Raw genomic sequence first — 17,941 nt, forward strand, 5'->3', positions numbered from 1 at the left:
GCTGTAGTTTCCTGGGCAGAATATCTGGGATGATGTGGGAGCCATTCTTGCTGAGGCGCAGAATATCTAGGCTATGGTAAAGCTAATATGATCTCACTGTTCCCAGTGACCAAGCTAGGTTGATAATTTGGGTAACATACCCATCTTAATTTGTATGCTTATTCTTTTGCATTTTAGAATGGCTGAAGGAAATTCCTGCTTAAAAATCCGAGCATCAGTAAGTTGTCCACACAATAATGCATTTAAATAAATACTCTGTCTTAAGTATGAAAGTCAATCCATTGAAAGCCTGGTTGCTATGGCTTCTCTCATGGATTTTGCACTTACTGTCTGTAAAACACAGTACCTATCTGTGATCTCCACACAAGGTGTCTCCAGACACCCAGGGAAGTGATATTCAGCAGTTCATGAACAGGCTGGGCACCCAAATCCTGTATCATGTTTTACAATGGACCCAGTGTTATGTACCTGTTCTGGAAATATAATTTTTAAGCTCATGCTATGTACTTAATTTTGTTCTGAATTTGACAGGGACCCTTGGGTATGTAAGATAGGTATTAGCAGTAGACAGCCCACAGGGATACATTGAAACAACCTGTGGAAACTGAATTGTCTACCTCTCCACCCTCTTGATGCTGGGGTAGGAGTGGGATTTGCATCCTAGAACAATTTCATGAGCTCAGGTGATGAGCTGTTGGATAAGAAACATAGGTGCTTATTGGGGAGGAATAGAGGTGCTTTTCCTTCTTGTCAAAATTCACCTCTCAGCCAGGCAAAATGGAAAGCACCCTTCTGCTGAGCCAGTTACCACTCTAAGCAAATGCTCTCTGCAGTTGTCCCATTGCAGACAGACCACTGGATATCCAGGAGTGTAAGCTTCCAGGGACACAGGGTAAAAGGGACCTGACACAGTTGGGTAATGGTAAGAGCCACACTTTGGCAGAAAGGTAACATTTTTATCACTACTCATGCATTTTATCTGTGTTCTAGTTATATGTGTGTAAATATTGTTGGAATAGAAGTTATTACTTAGGACTCTTGGACTCTTGACTCTGTTCTGGTTTAACCCCAGGCATCAACCACACAAGTGCTCTCTTACTCCCCCATGCAGTCTTGGTGTGGTGGGGAGGAGAATGAAAAAAACAGGTAAAACCCATGGGTTGAGATAAGAACAGTTTAAGACTTCAAATACAGTAAAATATAATAATACTCCTAATAATAAACATGATAATAATAGCAATAATAAGAACAAAATTTTATTGAAAAGGAGAAAGAGATATAAATAAAACCCAAGAGAAATAAGTTATGCCCAACACAATTGCTCTCCACCCACTGACTGCTGTCCACTCTATTCTCAAGACTTCCCCCTCCTGGCCAATTCTCCCCAGTTTAGATACTGGGCATGACATTTTATGGTATGGAATGTCCCTGTGGACAGTTCAGGTCAGCTGTCCTGGCCTTGCTGCCTCCTGGCTTCTTGTGCCCCTCCTCACTGACAGAGCATGGGAAAAGAAACAATCACAGAACAGTTTGGGGTGAAAGGGACCTTAAGGATCATCTTGTTCCAGGGGCACCTTCCACTAGATCAGGTTGCTCAAAGCCTCATTCAATCTGGCCTTGATAAGATTTTTTTTTTAAACCTGAGAGTTTATTACTGCAGAAGACTTAAAGATGAAACAAAAACGAACTGAGAAAAACTACCACAAAAAATGTGCAGTTGAGCAATCAGAGAAAATAGAGTATTTCAAAATAAACTTAGAAAGTCCTAAACATTTAAAAGTTCTACTTGTGGTGGCTTAAGAGGAATTTTTTCTCATTACAATATTATTTGTTTCAAATTGTTTCAATTCTTCGGCTGCTCTTTGGTATAAATAACTTTTTTCATGTATTCTGCTTTGTAAGTGCAGAAGCTGCTGATGTGATGTTATGTCCACTGGCAGTCTATCCAAATAAAATTCTGCTGGACTGTGAGGCAGAAGTTGCTCCTGCTGCATTAAATGTTCCAAAGATTGTAAGCACAGTGGTGCTTGAAGAGTTCACAGCAGAAAAATTCCTAGGCAAGGACGTAGCCTCAAAAGCAGGAGGATTGCAAGCAGCAGAAATGCTCTCAAAACCATCAGAATTTCCAGATGATGATGCACTGGCAAGACTGGAAATCATTGTAAAGAAGAAACTGGTAGCACTGTTACTACTGCTGTCCATGGGAAAGCTTGGCAGCCCAAAGCTTGCTGTTTGCAGTCCTCCAGATCCAAAGGAAGGCAAGTGTTGAGTGATTGTGTTCTTTACAATCAGATGGCACAGCTGCTTTTGTCAATGCATTTAAAGCTTTCCACTGAGGCAGCTGATTTTTCCATTGTCCGTTCTGCTGGACAGAATTTATATAGAGTTCTGAATGTTTGCTCTGCAGTCATAATGCTCCAGATGGAACTATTCTGGCAAGAAATCTGAGAAGCCTGAGACATTCAGCTTTTCTTTCATTGTAAGATGAAACTATCCATTGTCCTGAAGATTCCCAAATTTCCATGTCTTTCATTACATAGTCAAAAAGTCTCTTCATCCTTATAGCCATCAGTAATATTTTGACTGTTTGTAAATGCAGAAAATGTATTCTGCAAAAAGTCCTTGACCTAGGGTAAGAACTACTTAGCAACAACCAAAACATCTGTGTGTTATCAATATTATTCTCATACTAAATCCCATACCACAGCACTGAATAAGCTACCAAGAAAATGAACCCTATCAAAGCCAAAAGCAGGACACTCTCAGAGGAGTGTTACTTTACCCAAGTTCCCTGGGATTTATGTCACAGTGTCATCAATCCTGACATAAAAATAGTAACTGAAGAGCAATGATTCAATTTGGGATAAGAGTCAACTCTTTTAATGTAAATTGTTTTGGAGTTAATTGTTGAGTTAGAAAGTGATTTAGAGCTCTTAATTGTTGAATAGAGAGACAAATGACTCAGCCCATCCTGAAATGGGAGATGCTGATGAATCACTGAGCAGAAGGATACCTACATCTATACCTAAAAATGCTCCTTTGAGTATGGAGTAAACAGGGAAGACTTGGTTACCAAAATTGTTGAGCTTGAGGACAGATGAAGTAATGGGAGACAAATTGCATCCTAGGTTTGCTATAAATCAGAGTTTGGGTTCCCTGTGAATCATACCAGGAGTGCCTTAATGGGATTGATTTTAAAGAGCAGATGGGATGTCAAAGGAGGAGTCCAGTTCTGTGAGCAAAACTGTCCAGTCTTCCTCCTGCATATGTGAAGATTAAATGATTGCCCACGTATGGAGGAGTTGCACACCACTATAGCCTAAACAACATGGGAAGCAATTCTGGTGTATACAAAAAAGTTGCAACTGAAAGCCCAGGCAGCTTTCAGAGGTCTGGAGAGCCTTTTGAAATGTTAGCCCTTCATGTAAATTCAGTATATATATTTGAGGTGAAGAAAGCCATTATGGTTATGTTTTATTCATATTTATCTTCTGCAGAAAAGTAGCAGTTTTAGGAAATGAGACATGCTGTGACCCCAGGGGAAAATCCTCCTGTAGATATGTCTTGTACAGGCAAGGACAGAGCAAGTCATCTGGTGGACACACTGCATATATGCCTTGCTTGGTGGAAAATTGCAAGTTTAATTGGGTTTTCCTCCTGCTGTTTTTTAATAGTACTGAGCCTGTCACTATGCAGGGAACATTGTATATGAAAAATGTCAAAAAAAAAATTAAGGTAAGTGGCATCCTAATGTACTGTTTAGTGCTTAGGGCATAAATGGCAAATCTCAAAAGACTATGACAACAATAGAAATAATGTGTAAAAAAACAAAGCAAAAATTACCATACCATATAGCTTAGTTGTATGCAAACCAGGCAGCATTAAATGTCAGTATCCTAATATTTTTTAAGAAAGAAAACATAGAGCTAACAAACAATGTTAAACTTTCTGGTCCCAGTGGTGACAGAAATCCTTACAGTTCCCATGTGGCACCAGCAAAAATGTAGATTTCTGTATATTCTACATGTAGTGTGTCAGTGCCAACCTCAGGCGTTCTCCAGGAGACACAACACAGTGAAGTGAGCATTGGTCTGGGTCCACCAGCAGATTTGGGTGCTGGAAAACCATGTGTCTCTGTGTATAGTCCAGCTTTAAGGTTCCTACTGCCATACAGGAATCGACAGCCTGTCCTTTCTGCCCCTTCAAGGACTCATGTCTCATAAGGAATTCACAGTCAGCGCTTGGAGGGGAAAGTTGTTCTCACATCACTTTGAGGGGCTATGTGGAATAAGCTTCCATCTCACATCCTGTCACGATCCACTAGTACAAGCGGGGGTCATGATGGTTCCTTTACTGATCTCAGAGGCAAAAACAACACAGAAAGAGATTTCAGTATTAATCAAAACAAAATGCACCTTTTATTGAGTGCCCACAGCAAATGCAATAGAAGGATTAGAAAGGAGATAAAGGATAGAGAGAGAGAGAGAAAGAGGAGGGGGGAATATAGCTACCAACAGAGAGATGAGATCCTTGTGGTCCAGCCAATAGATCCATCTTGTCATATTGGGGAGAATCTCAAAGTCTCTGGTTAACTCAGGGGTCTTTCATAGTCCTCCACTGGGAGGGGAACAGGTACAGGACAGTGGAGAATAAGTCTAATGAGAACAAGTACACATAGCCTAGTTGTGAAACAGGACCAACTAGTCTCAGCAGTGAGCAGGAACCATTGTTTCAGGACTGGTTTCTACAGGGCCTTCAATCTCCGTCCTTGACTGTGGTCATGAGGCAGATGAGGGATTTTACATGGGGGATCACCAAAGTTACCTCAGAAAATTAGTCTTTCTCTAAAGCTGATTGTATCTGGCCAAGAGGTGAGGAAATCATGGGCCGTTGTGATGAGTGGGGATCGTGAAGCAGGTGTAAGACTGTGGTGACACAGCAAGCACACCTGCAAACAATCACTTGGTGAGCATCCACCTCAACCAGGCCAGAACACCAGTCAGGGTCCTCAGGGTCTCAGTCTCTGTCCTTGCAATGGTTGTGAGGCAAATGAAGGAAACTTGGGACAGTCTCTTACACATCCTCATCCTTGTCTGGACTCAAAGCCATCCTACCTGTGCCTCCTGAAAAGTTCTTCCTTCCAAACACACTGAAGTAAGTAGATTGTCCCAGAAATTTTCTTTAGAAGTGCAGTAGTAGTCATCTATAAGACCAAATCAGGGGAAGTATCAATGACTTCCTTACAGGTAATCTATATAATGTAATTCTGGGTGGGCAGAATACTCTATATTGCATACAATTCCATTCCCTTCTCCATCTGAAAGAATTCCAATTGCCTTCCACCACCTAGGTGAATGTCCCAGCCAGCAAGGTATAGATGCTTTGGCAGATATTAAAGGAAAGAGCAGGGAGAAGAATAGAAGGAAGAGGGCTCCTAGTTACATTTTTTTAAGAGTTACCTAAAATTGAGTGGGAGTGACTTAATTTTTAAGATGTTTTTGTAGGATAAGGGTCCAGGGAAAGAGCAAAACAGCTTGTCCAGCCTGGGGCCAGCCATCTAGGAGTCACACTTTTGCATGAAAGGCAAAGTTCTTTCACACTGTAGTTTCATGAAAACTTCAGAAAACTTGTGAAACATATCCACTTCCTCACAGTTAAGAGATTGTAAGACTTAAACAGCTTCTTTTACAGTCATTCCATTTTTCTGGTGCACCTTACTTGGAGATACATGCTGCATAGGTCTCTTCCATGTCCTTTCTCCCTGTTTTTTCAGTGTCTCTGCTAAAGCTTTTAGCTGTTGTTCCATTCACAATGCTGTCTTTGATGTCTGTTTATTCCTGGTACCATGCAGTGTCACATAATCAGATGCAATAGCCTCACTGAACAAATCCTTCCTTCCAAGCAGAAAATATTTCATGCTGTTGGACCTAGATAAAAGTATACTTTCTTTTGCAGGACCCATATTTCCAGTGTCATTTTTGGGCAGCTAATCCCATAAGGCAAGTTCTAGGAGTCACATAAATAGTCCCAGATAATGAACTTTTTTTTCTGACACACCAGCACTCTTTTATTTAAAAAAAAATAAATTTGGCAGACCAATGTGAAAATAAAGAGGTCCTAGAGACAAAAGTAGAATTCACAACAGTTGTTTTAATTTTTTTTTATTACTTTATACTTTTGTCTTTAAATTTTTTATGAACTAATACAAAAAATTTCTTATTTAATGTTTAAATAGCTGCTATGGGTCTTTTGATAACTTCATGCCTTTGACTTATCCACAGATCAGAGCTTAGTGGTATGACAGGTGTCATGATCAACCATAACTGTGTGTTTTGCTCCAGAGAGTTGTTAACTAATGACAAAGAAATAACAGCACGGTTTCAGCACATATTCTGCACAAACTTAGGAATGTATTTTGTGAGTTAGCTGCAAAGAATTTATTATGCTTGGGAAGCTCTATCATTTAAAATGTTCTCTGCAGTGGGTACAAACCTGCAGGAGAAATGGATATATGGATATGATAAAAATTTTGTGTATAAAATTCACTTCTGTCTAGAAGCCTAATGAGAAGCCTAAATACCACTTCTTTTCTGATGTTACAGAGAACTTGAACTTTGTGTTTACTGTGTGCTTGCAATTTTAAATTTAGTAAAATTAATGTACCTACTGCATGCTATATCACAGGAATGTTAAAATGCTGGGAATTTTCTTCTGCTGATGAAGAAGAATCACTGTCGGAATGTGTGCTTATACCCATATAGTTCAGCCATTTGACTTAACAATTTTTTCATAGACAACATTGAATAAATTTGGAATTTTACTTTCTTCTCTACCTTGTGCTGTTCTCAGATGATGATGGCTGCATTTGGCAGGGGCTGACAGTGCATGTGTTTTATTTAAAATATGCCCAAATAGAACCATAATTTGGTTTAAGGGGGAACTGTCACAAATATTTGTTTGACCTGCTATTTCTTTATACAGGACTCCACAAAACAAGCTGCTAATTAATGGATTTCATTTTTCTTATTGCATTGCTTTCCTGTATATTTTTGTCCACTTATGTATCAGCTAGAATCTCTGTAAGACAGGGACCAGTAAGTTTGTTAGGCTGCGCACATCTTGAGATTTTTATCTGTGACTTTATTTTTGTAGCACTCAAAATAATAAGCATAATTTATAGTACTTGCCTGTTTTGCAATGTTGAGTTATTCCATCAGATCTCAATGTGAAAGTTGCTTCAAAAGGAAGCTGCTGGTTATGAATACAGAAAGTTGTCAACTTGTGAAGTGGTTTGACTCCTCAAGAGAACATTCCTGTTTAAAAAATACTTGCATCCTTTTGTAGTATTTTTTGATCTTACATTGAAGATTTTAAATTGGCTTTTGAACCCATGTTTGGCATTTATAGAGCTGAATTAATTGTAAGCTTTAGCTTTTCTTTTTCTTGAAAGATTATTCAGTTCCATTTTCTCCTTACAAAAATGCCATCAGGGGCTCCCATGAGCCCACAAGAGAAAATGAAAGCTTTCAGTTAATAAAATGCATTTACCTGTGTGTGTAAGCTGTGACTGACTGAGCTTCCCCCAGCACTGCTGTTATTATATGCCATACATCTCCCACAGATATACAAGACTCAAGGTCAGTGGGGAACAAAAGTTTTTGTAGAGATGCTGGTGTGCAAGAGTCCTTCATCTCCTGAAGCTGTTGTGCCTGAAGTGTGAAATGGCCATGAGAAAATTTGCTAAAATAACTAAGGTTTGCCTGTACTGCTGCTTCTCCCAGAATGACACTTGCAGCTGCAAAGGGTTTCTGTGAACAGGTGCAAAATGGTTGTGGTTCAGCCCACAGAGATTTTATAGTAGAGGGAAGTGGAGAGAGGAAGGGAAGAGAATCATAGAATGGCTTGGTTTGAAGGGGCCTTGAAAACCACCTTGTTCCAACTCCCCTGCCATGGGCAGAGACACCTTTCACTAGACCAGGTTTCTCAGAGTCCCATCCAACCTAGCCTTGAACACTTCCAAGGATGGGGCATCCACATCTTCTCTGGGCCACCTGTTCCAGTGCCTCACCACCCTCTCCATGAAGAATTTCTTCCTAACATCTAATTTTAACCTGCCCTCTTTCAGTTTAAACCCATTCTCCATTCCCCTATCACTACAGGCCCTACTGAAATGTCTTTCATATAAGCCCCTTAAGTTCTGAAAGGTTTCTCTGGAGCCTTCTCTTGCCCCCACTGAACAACCCCAATTCTGCTAGCCTTTTCTCATAGGAGAGATTCTCCATTGCTGACTTGTGCTTTAGCAATGACCAGGCAAACTGAGGTTTTCTGTGGAAGTATCACTTTGTCTTAGAGATGATGACTATTTGCTTATGTACTTACATCCTTTTTAATTCCTCAAACCTCTTTCAGACTTGATGCATCTCAACTTTTTGTCCTCCAAAGACTCCCACACAATCATCTCCTGATTAGTAATAACATAAAATGTACTAAATAGTACTGGCCCTCTATAGCTACCTTTAAATTCTTACCATTTATGTGCCTAAATTCTCTACCTTTGCATCCTTTAGTGAGTTTCAAATCCCACTACAGAGGTTTGTCATTTAACCCATGACTAATTAATTTGCCTAGCAGTCTTAAAAAGAACATGACAATCCAAATAAATTATACTGTACCAACTTGCTTTATCTATTACTAGTATGTTAGTAGAGACATAACTTTCTCCTGCAGAATTCCTTTGTCTCCGTTGCCTTTCCTCGCAAACACACAGAGTGGAAGGCACACCTTCAGAATCACTGAACTAATTTCTTTGAAGCTGTGATAATTTGCATCCATTGAGGACTTGACCAGAAACACACAAGTCTAAGAACCTCATCAAGCAGTCCCTTCTCATGCAATTAGTCCTTGATTGTGTGAGTAACCCCATTTAGGTTAGCAGTGAGATAGAATCATATATTGTGACAGCTACAGCTATTTTTGTGCTGAGGTGAGTCACAAAAAGTGCCCACATCTGCAGGAGCATTTACTTAGGTGAGACATCTCAGTGCTTCTCCCCCAGTGCTGGTAGCTCTGCGAACTCCCAGAATTTTCCAAGCTTGGTTGTTGTCTGCTTATGCTGCTGAGGGATGAGATACCAAGAATGGAGGCTCTTCTCCCCACTTCTGACCTTTCTCCGAAGGCTCAGCTCAGCCAATGTTGTTCATTAAGGAAATGGGATTCCCCATCCCACACACCAGCTGCTGGGTAGCAGAGCTACCCTCTCAGTGCCTGGGGTATGTCTCTGACCCACCTCAAGGGAAGTGAGCACTTAAACTTGTGTTCCTGTGATGCCAAGTATGTGCATGCTTTCTCTATAAATTCCCTGACACTCATATTGGTTTTGTGGTTTTCCTGTGAGCTAAGAAGCTCGCAGGTACACACTTGTTATTAGTGGTCACCAGACTCTACTTGTTTTCAAGATAGCTTTTCTCTGTATTAATTTTGAAAATCTTCCTCAGGGTTTTAGCTCAAACCAAACCTGCAAGCAACCTGCTAGTTGTTGGGTTGTAAGAGTGATATACTGTCAGGAGAAAGGGAGATGTTTCCTTGAACTCTTTATATTTGATGAAGATGAGACCCTTGTGCATGACTAGTCTGTCAGGGCTCTGTTCTGTGGACCCCACTAAATAGCAATTGAGTCACAGGGTGGTTTGACCAATAATTCAGGGTCACACACTGACAGTGTCCCCACTTTTTGTGGGTTTATTATCAGTTTTGTCAAGCATGTCATCCCCTGCCAGCAGCTGCCAGCACCCTTGAAGGACTCAAGCTCACACTTTATGGAATAGAACACTTTATTATCAAACACACTGGTAATAGAAGGCTGTGGCAGTGTAAGGTTCAGAGATTGCCATCAGTTGTATACTGACTGCAAAAATGAATCTGAAGCAATATACAGACAAGCTCCAATCACCAATGAAAGCTTGCTGAGGATAATCATTTGGTGAACATAAAATAAGGTTCTTACCTAACTGGCATCCCTATGGGGACAAGACAGGTTCAGCCCATCAATGGATCCTGGAAGTTGCAATGGAGTCTTCTCTAACCTTCCCCCTATTTAATCTATATTTATATTATTTTTGTTGTGGGAGGAGAAAATGTAAAGTTTCATGTTTAGGTGGAGTTTGGGTGACTTTGCTCATTAGCTTATGCAGGGCATGAAAAGTAGTATGTATTTTTGAATTAATGAAGCACAGTTCAGCTTTTGATTACCATCTGGATAATTCCTTTGGCTTAGTTCCCCTCAGCTTAATTGTTTTCAACAGAGCATAACTGCTGTACTGCTCCCTCCTTAGTGTCATATGTGCATTGATTTCAACAGAGCATGACTGCAGCACCTTTGTGTCACTCCATCCTTTGTTTCAGGGCTCCTTGGAGTGCCAACACCCACCTTCCTCAGTGTTCCTGCTTCAAAGGTGTGCAGGCAGTTTGTACCTGGTGAACTATAGCCAATACATGCACTCCTTGCTGAACTTTGGTTTTCGGTTTCCCCATATATTATGTATATATTTGTGTGTCTATATATATGATTTTCCCCTCCAGTGCTATTTGTCAGATACTTGGGTGTGCTTAGGGTAAGAAGTAAGAGCTGTAATTTTGAGTTGTTGATGCCTAAGTGGTGACCCAGGGGATTAATCAGCTTGGTGGTTTTGTGCCTCAGGCTGCTGAGGATGGGCAACCCCATGGGGACTTCTCGACGGGAGCCCCAACAAAACAGGCTTTGTGCTAAACAACAACATATCAATAAAAATATCAAAGTAGGCCTGTTTAAAGCTGGAAGTTTCTCAATAAAGAAATATGTCTGAAATGATCATCATCTTATTTTTTAAGAGGCCTGGATAAAATGACCATTAGAGTTGATAGGTCTAGACATTATGCTGCTAGAAAGTATGTACTTAAAAGTAAATGGTTGCAAATGATGCTTTTTATATAAAAATATTTGGGGATACTGAATTGTGAATAGAAATCATTTGTCACCTTCATTATTAAAGCAATATCCAATGTTGCTATCTGGTGAAACAAAAAGTATCATTGGAGAGAGATAATGCTGTGTTTCTTTTTTTTGTAAATAAGCGCTGCAATGGTGGTGGAAAATTCAGCCAGGGTATTTTGTGTATGTTTAAAAGGATTCTTTAATGCTTTCATTCCTGTCTATTGGTTCACTCTACAAATGGCAGCTAAAATATTTTCACAACTGCAGATGAGCAGAGGGCATATGCCATAGAGTTTCTCAGGCAGGAAAAATCACAGCATGTGGCTGTATAAATATGACATTGAACGTTTACTGGTTGTTCAGAGACCCATGATAAACCCAGAGCAGAAACATAAATCTTCCTTCTTCATTTAAGACTATATCTAAATAATGTAGTCTTGTCTTCTAAGTTAAATACATGGGGTGATTTTTTGGTTTTATATTTGAGGGGAGGGGGAAGGAGCAACTAATTTACAGAAGAGAAAAGAGCTAACTGTCTTGAATTGTTAATTTGTGGCTGATATCTTTGGGGTGGTTAAATCTTCTGGGATGCAATATTCCAACACTTAGGCATAGGATGCTATAAAACATGAGGCTGTGAAACTGATCATGTGTACGCAAATACAGTCCCTTTTTCACTGCTCAATATTAAAAATAAAAATCTCATAAAGCATGAGACAGAAAACTCAATCAAGTTCATATGTACTTTAAAAACTCCTATGAATATGAATACTTTTCTCCCAGTAATAAAAGTCTAAAATGAAGAGGTATGAACTAGAGTAACTGATTTTGAATGAATATACTGACATCTCAAATTCAGCAGGAGAAAATTAAAGGGAGCCCAGACAAAGCAGGGAACTAAGCTTAAAATAAATTCTTTTCATTGGCATTCTTTGGGGAATATGCCCAACCATAAAACCTTCCTTTATAGGAGGCAAGTCTGAGGAACTGTCTCAGTATAAAAAGACACCAGAGAGGTTTAGAAAATGCAGTGGAAAAGGAAGAATCAAACTGATGATATCAGGCAGTATGAGCCAAGCACGTACCTGTTGAACTCAGGGTTGAGTTTGTTGAACAATTAGTCGTGTCTTCCACCTTATTGTTTAAAATTATTTTCCTGTTGGATGGTTCAGGAGTGGCAAATGTAACACCAGTTTTTATCAAAGGGTTGCAGAGAGAATTCAAGAGCAGTACCTCTGACTTTTGTGTTGGACAAATTGGTAGGAGCTGTTACAAATGATAGAAAAGAGTAGAGAGTGCTGAAATACAGCATAGAGGAGAAGGGTCAAAGCAGATTTCATAGACTGAAGTCATCCTTCACAAATCTATTCTAGTTCTGTGAAAAATATGTGTGTAAGGGTGATGCAGTTAATAAAAAATTAAAAAAAAAGACTTTCCATGATATTTTTAACTGTAGAGTCTTAATGATATTAAGGCGTCACAGATTAATAATTGGCTAAATGAAAGAAGCCACAGGGTAGGAGAAAATGATCTCTATTTCACAATAGAGAGGAGTATGCACAGCTCCAACCTCTGTTCTGTTTAGTGTATTCATTAATGATCTGAGAAAGGCATAAGTGATGTGGTGATAACTGCTGCTTGATCAGACAAAATATTTCAGAATAACCAAAAGTCAGATCAACTGCAAAGAGCACTAGTAGGATTTCTTGTTATTAACTGATTGTAAAATAGAAATGGCAGATGAAGTCTAGGGCCCAGATATTTTAAATAATGCACCTGGGAAAACCAGTCTCAAATATATGTATGAAATTGTAATTTAGCTATTAGCTATGTGAATTTGATGTGATTATACATAATTTTGATGGAAAAAATCATTATAATGATTATTGATAACTGAAAAGCAAATGGGATGTTAGAAGTTATAAGGAAAGGAATAGAAGATAAAATATCTCTTTGTCACTGTTACATAGATGGAGCGTTGAATAGGGAGCTCATTTCTGATCCCTTAATTTCAAGATGATGTAGAAAAGATAGAGAAGGACAACAAGGTTAACCAGAAGTTTGAAATGGCTTCTGCACATGGGAAGATAAAATGAATTATGGCTTTTAGCCTGGGAAAGAGACTACTGAGATGTATATGGTTCAGTCCAGCTGGAGGTGATCATTCCCTGCCTCTCCCAGCCTGTGCAGTATGGACAGTGTAATGGTGCTATTAGACATCTGGCCCAAAACAAACAGGAGGAAATACTTTTCCACACAGCCTGTAATAGAGCTCAGGAGCTCATTGCTACTGGATGTGTCAGATGTAAAAGTAGAAATGCAAATTGGATGGATCTGGAGAATCGAGGCCATTGAGAATAAACTCTGGCACAGAGCAGCCTCAAACACCTGCTTGCTGGGAATATCAGCTGTGGTCAGCAGGGCTCTCTGTGTGCCATGCTCCTGGCAGGAGCATCTGCTGATAGCCACAGCCAGACACTGGCTACAGGAATGAATGGACCTTTAGTTTGACCAAAGTACTTTAAAATATTTATGCTTATAGCCATTTCATCAGATATATAGAGTTAATGCTGTTCTTCACTATTGACAGAGTGATCAAAGGCTGGCCTGTGTCAGAGGACTCAGGTGGCCCCTGTGACTCAAAACCTTCTACTAGCAGGAGGTTGTGGCTCTGCTGAGCTGAGCCCTGCTTTCAGGCTTCCCCAGCACTTCTGCTCTGTCACTCTCCTGGACTTTCTTTTTCCCTCCCAAGCCTTGATTTTCTTCAAGGATGGGTTTTAATTTTGTTCTTTGTAAGGAGTGTAAGTACAAGGTGATGCCTTGAGGAGGCACATGAGCACGATTCCAGTATATCTGTGTGTTGGTCTCGTAGCAAAATACCTTGTGTTGCTTCCTGGCATGCAGTGAGCAGTGCAAGCTCTCCTGTCAGGATCTTTCTCTGCCTGCTTGCTGTGGAGGAAGGAAAGGTGCCCACTAATGAGACATGTGATTCATTATGGCATGAAACAGACTAACGAGGGCTCCTTTGTAAATAACTTCTGGCTGTGTTTTCTGTCAGACAGGTGGAAGCTCCTTATTTGTATGCAATAATGACATGTGCTTATCAAAGAGTGATAATGCAAGGAACAAACAAATGACATTTCCAGTATTAATATGTAAATTACATGCTAAGAAGAAATGATCAAGCACTCCTGAAATACAGCAGCAAGCACTAATTGCATTCCTTGCCCTTCAATATGCTGTGCACTGTAGATAGCTCTTTTCCCTAAATGAGCATTTAAAGCTTTAATTTTTTTTCTGCTTCTTTATGCCTAAAGATTTCAGATACATTTTTTCCCAAATTTGTTGCACTGTTTGCATATACTGCTTTATTGTATCTCATAGAAAGGTGGTGTTACCAAAGGTTTGCTAGAACAGCCTTTGTGTGCTCTGATTCCCTAGAAATGTCTGTAAATTATTCCTAGCTTGGAAACACCAGGCAGAGTGCTGAGGTGGATTTCTGTGTGAGAAACCATTGCAAATAACCCTCTTTTGCAAACACATCCAGCCCCATCTTGAAAATTGATTGGGGATTTTTGTTTTGTTCCTAGTACATTTTTTCTGGAAATCTGTTCCAGAACTTCAGTCTCCAGATGGCTGGAAATCTCATTTCTTAGTAACCATTTCTTTCATATGTCAGCACTAACATATGAAATTGGAAAGGTTTTCTCTTGTGTTTTCTCCTTGAAGCATTTGTAGTACAGCTGCACCCTCTATCTGGATGTGGCACCTTTGCTTTTTTTGAGCTGAATAAGTAATTTTGTAATAGTGCAATAAGATGAATCCCCACTTTTCCAGGGTTCTAGCCACTATTCTCTGAACATGGGACAGTCTGAGTTTATTTCTTGAACACTGGCTCTTAGGAAACGTATGTGTTGTGTGAATTGGGGCCTTCCTTATCAGAATTTAACCCAGCAATGCTGCTCCTGCACTGTCTGTACATAAGAAGTAGGATGACTATGAATCTTATGGAGATTATGGAGACTTGTACAAAATATCTTTCCAGATCAAGAATGTCTGAGTGAAAAGATGCTGGTAGAATAGGAAAGAATACCTCAGTATTCAAAATCAACTACATGTAGAGTATCCAGAGATGAACTGGAAGAACTTATGTAGGACAATTCAGGTTCATCCTTGCTCCTGTCCAAGGGACTTATGCAAGCCCAGACTGTGGCCACCCAGCACAGTGCTGTTTTGGGTGACTCATGACTGGGAATGAGCAGTATTCTTTTTCCTTACTGTAGCTGTGAAGAAGGATTACAAGGGGGAAAGATTGACATCCTCTTCTAGCAGCTACTTTTGTTGGCAGAAGGAGTGAATTGCAAATGATTTCCTAGCTCCTGTATTCCTTTGCCTGGTCATTGGCATTCACTAAGGAGAACTGGTAGATACTGGAAAAGGAAGGGCCTGGTATGTGAGACTAATCAAAAATTTCTCCTGAACAGAGAGGGAAATTTATATTGAAGCTTTATTTATGTTTTTACATGATACTCTGCTGTATTTATTGTTAGAAGTGGTATAAATTAGTTTAAGAGAGCAGATTCCTACATGCAAGTAATAATGGCAGTTAGGCATTGGCAATGGTAAGAAGCAATTCCCACATGTAAGGCACCTGAAATGCTACATCAGCCTTCACTTTCTGAAAGTGAGAGGTACTATTTGTTCTCACTTGCAGCAGGCACAGCGTTGCTATGTGGTAGTAGCAGCTATTCAGAGGAGTAGATTGGACACACCTGGTTTAAAGTAGTTTTAAAGCTCCTTCAAGCTCAGTCAGCTCATCTGTAGCTCGTTGCACTTGTGTTTGCTCTCATAATTTCTTAAAGATGGCTTTTACACTGAGACACTAATAATTTCCTTTTGCTTTCAAGTCCTGCTTCTGACTGTAGCAGTGAGGTGTTAGAAAGAGCTGGGGAGGGTGTTTTATTCATCAAGAAACTAAAGGGAGACTTGAGGTGATGTCTCTGCCTCTGATGAAATTCATTCCCTTATCTAGAAGCTCTTAAATCATCCCTGGCAGAGGTGACATTATAAAAATAATTCTGAAGAACAAAAGTTCTTACCCTTGGAATACACTGCATTGCACCAAATGGTAGGTGTTTATTGCCTTTTTTTTTTCTTGTAGGGAGCATAGGTGGATGCTTCAGTTTCCTTTAAATTTCTTTAATCAGTTTTTGCAAGCTGACAGATGTTTTTCCCCCTCAAATGAATATCTTGTGAAATAAGCTGCACAAAGGATAGCCAGAATGGTGACTGGCAAACCCCAGAGATTGGCTTGGGACACTTTGGGTTCATTCTTGTCCCAGTTTCAGGGGCTTTGGGGAACTCAGCCTTGGCTTGCCGTTCACCACCTCTGAAGGGGTCTGATGGCCTTCTTCTTTCTGATACTGTAAAGAGGTGGAAACTGACACACTCAGGTAAATTTGTTCATATAATAGAGGCAGTTTATTGGTTTGGGGTTTTTTTGGCAGTGAAAGCAATACTTAGGATGTGCTGAAGGTGAATTATGGGCTTAAGGATATATGAAAAGCCTGCTAGTTAGAAGGACACTGACATCTGTCTCTTTCTGTAGATTATTAAAAAAACCCCAGACTCTAGGAGACAGGAAAGGATGAAGGTGGTGATTCTATGCCATTATATTAAATGGGGATCTAATTCATTCTGGATGGATAATGTTCTGCACAGATTTTATTTTGAAGATGTTATTTTGAAGCAATTTCTGTTGTTTGTACCGATTTTTCAGGACATATTTTGGAATGTCCCTTGGTTGGATTTGTTCTGGAGTCATGTCAAGTATGGTTTAAATTCTGGTCAGTTTTTACCCTCTATTATAAGACAGTATTTGAACTCTTCTATTATGCAAAATATTTAGAGTGTGTGTGTGTGAAAACTTAGAGCAGTTCAGCAACAGTAGTAAATAGTTTACTGGTTTAAATGTTGTGTGTCACTGGAGACAGAAAGGGGCTTTTGGGTGGCTTACGGCTCAGGTGTCCAAGGTACCAGCTCAGATTTTAGTCAGGAAGATGAGACCCATTTTAAAGAAAATCAACAACTTAGCCAGGAGGCTTGGCTGCAAATACATTATATGGTCCAAGAAGCAAGTAGACAACTAGAATAACTTGATTTCTATAGTTTTTATATATTTTAGATCATCAACTTGGTGCAGCGGTTCCTTTTTTTATTTTTCTTTGAGTATATTGCAATTATTTCTGCCACATAGTTTTGATAATGGTTTCCAGAATACCACAAATTGCTTGAAACAGGAGCTGAGAATGACAATGTCTCAGCCACAGCAGCTACTACTGTCCTCTGAGCAGCTGCTCAGTCTTGGGCACAACTGAGGGGTGTTAATAAAAAAAGCCATTTTACTGTGTACACCCAATTAATTTGCCTGATTTCCAGAACGTGACCAGTAATCCTCACCTTCACATCAGTTCTGAGACAGGGTAAGATGTTGAGAGGCAGCAAAGGTTTTAGCACAATACAGTATGGTGTTCTGTTTAGCATAACTTAGCTTTACAAATTGGCTGTCTCTGACCTTGATACTCTCTCATCTGGACTGTGATAATGGTGAATTTTGAGAATACTCCTTGTATCTGATAAGAGAAATGCTATTTGGGAATCTGAGGGCAGTAGGGAACAGAGGTGTCTCCTCTAGGTGACAGCTTCCTGCTGTCTGGACAGTGTGAAACTCACTTTTTTAAGGCACTATGGAATTCAGGTTTGTTCAGAGAACTTCTGCATAGGATGAAAGCATTGCATCAGCTTTACCTGCCTCCTGGTTGCTGCTTTGTGGCCCTCAGTCCTATAGGTGCTGGGAGTCCCTGGATACCAGGGTGGCTTTGGAAGGGGTGAGAAGGGAGGCTGCTCCGATGTGTATGGGGGTGGGAGAAGGCTGTTTCAAAGACTTTCTAAATCTCTACTGTAACCCCTAAA

The 17,941-nt window shown here is 39.9% G+C and overlaps 1 pseudogene; it reads right to left on the bottom strand.

Moving 5' to 3' along the window:
* Positions 1-1,796: 1,796 nt before the first annotated feature.
* Positions 1,797-17,941, bottom strand: part of LOC139586695 (nucleoporin NUP42-like) — a 64,336-nt pseudogene continuing 48,191 nt past the window's right edge.

The sequence above is a fragment of the Agelaius tricolor genome, unplaced genomic scaffold (genome assembly GCF_023055355.1).
Source record: "Agelaius tricolor isolate 1412-34295 unplaced genomic scaffold, bAgeTri1.0.p SCAF_1, whole genome shotgun sequence".
NCBI lineage: Eukaryota > Metazoa > Chordata > Aves > Passeriformes > Icteridae > Agelaius > Agelaius tricolor.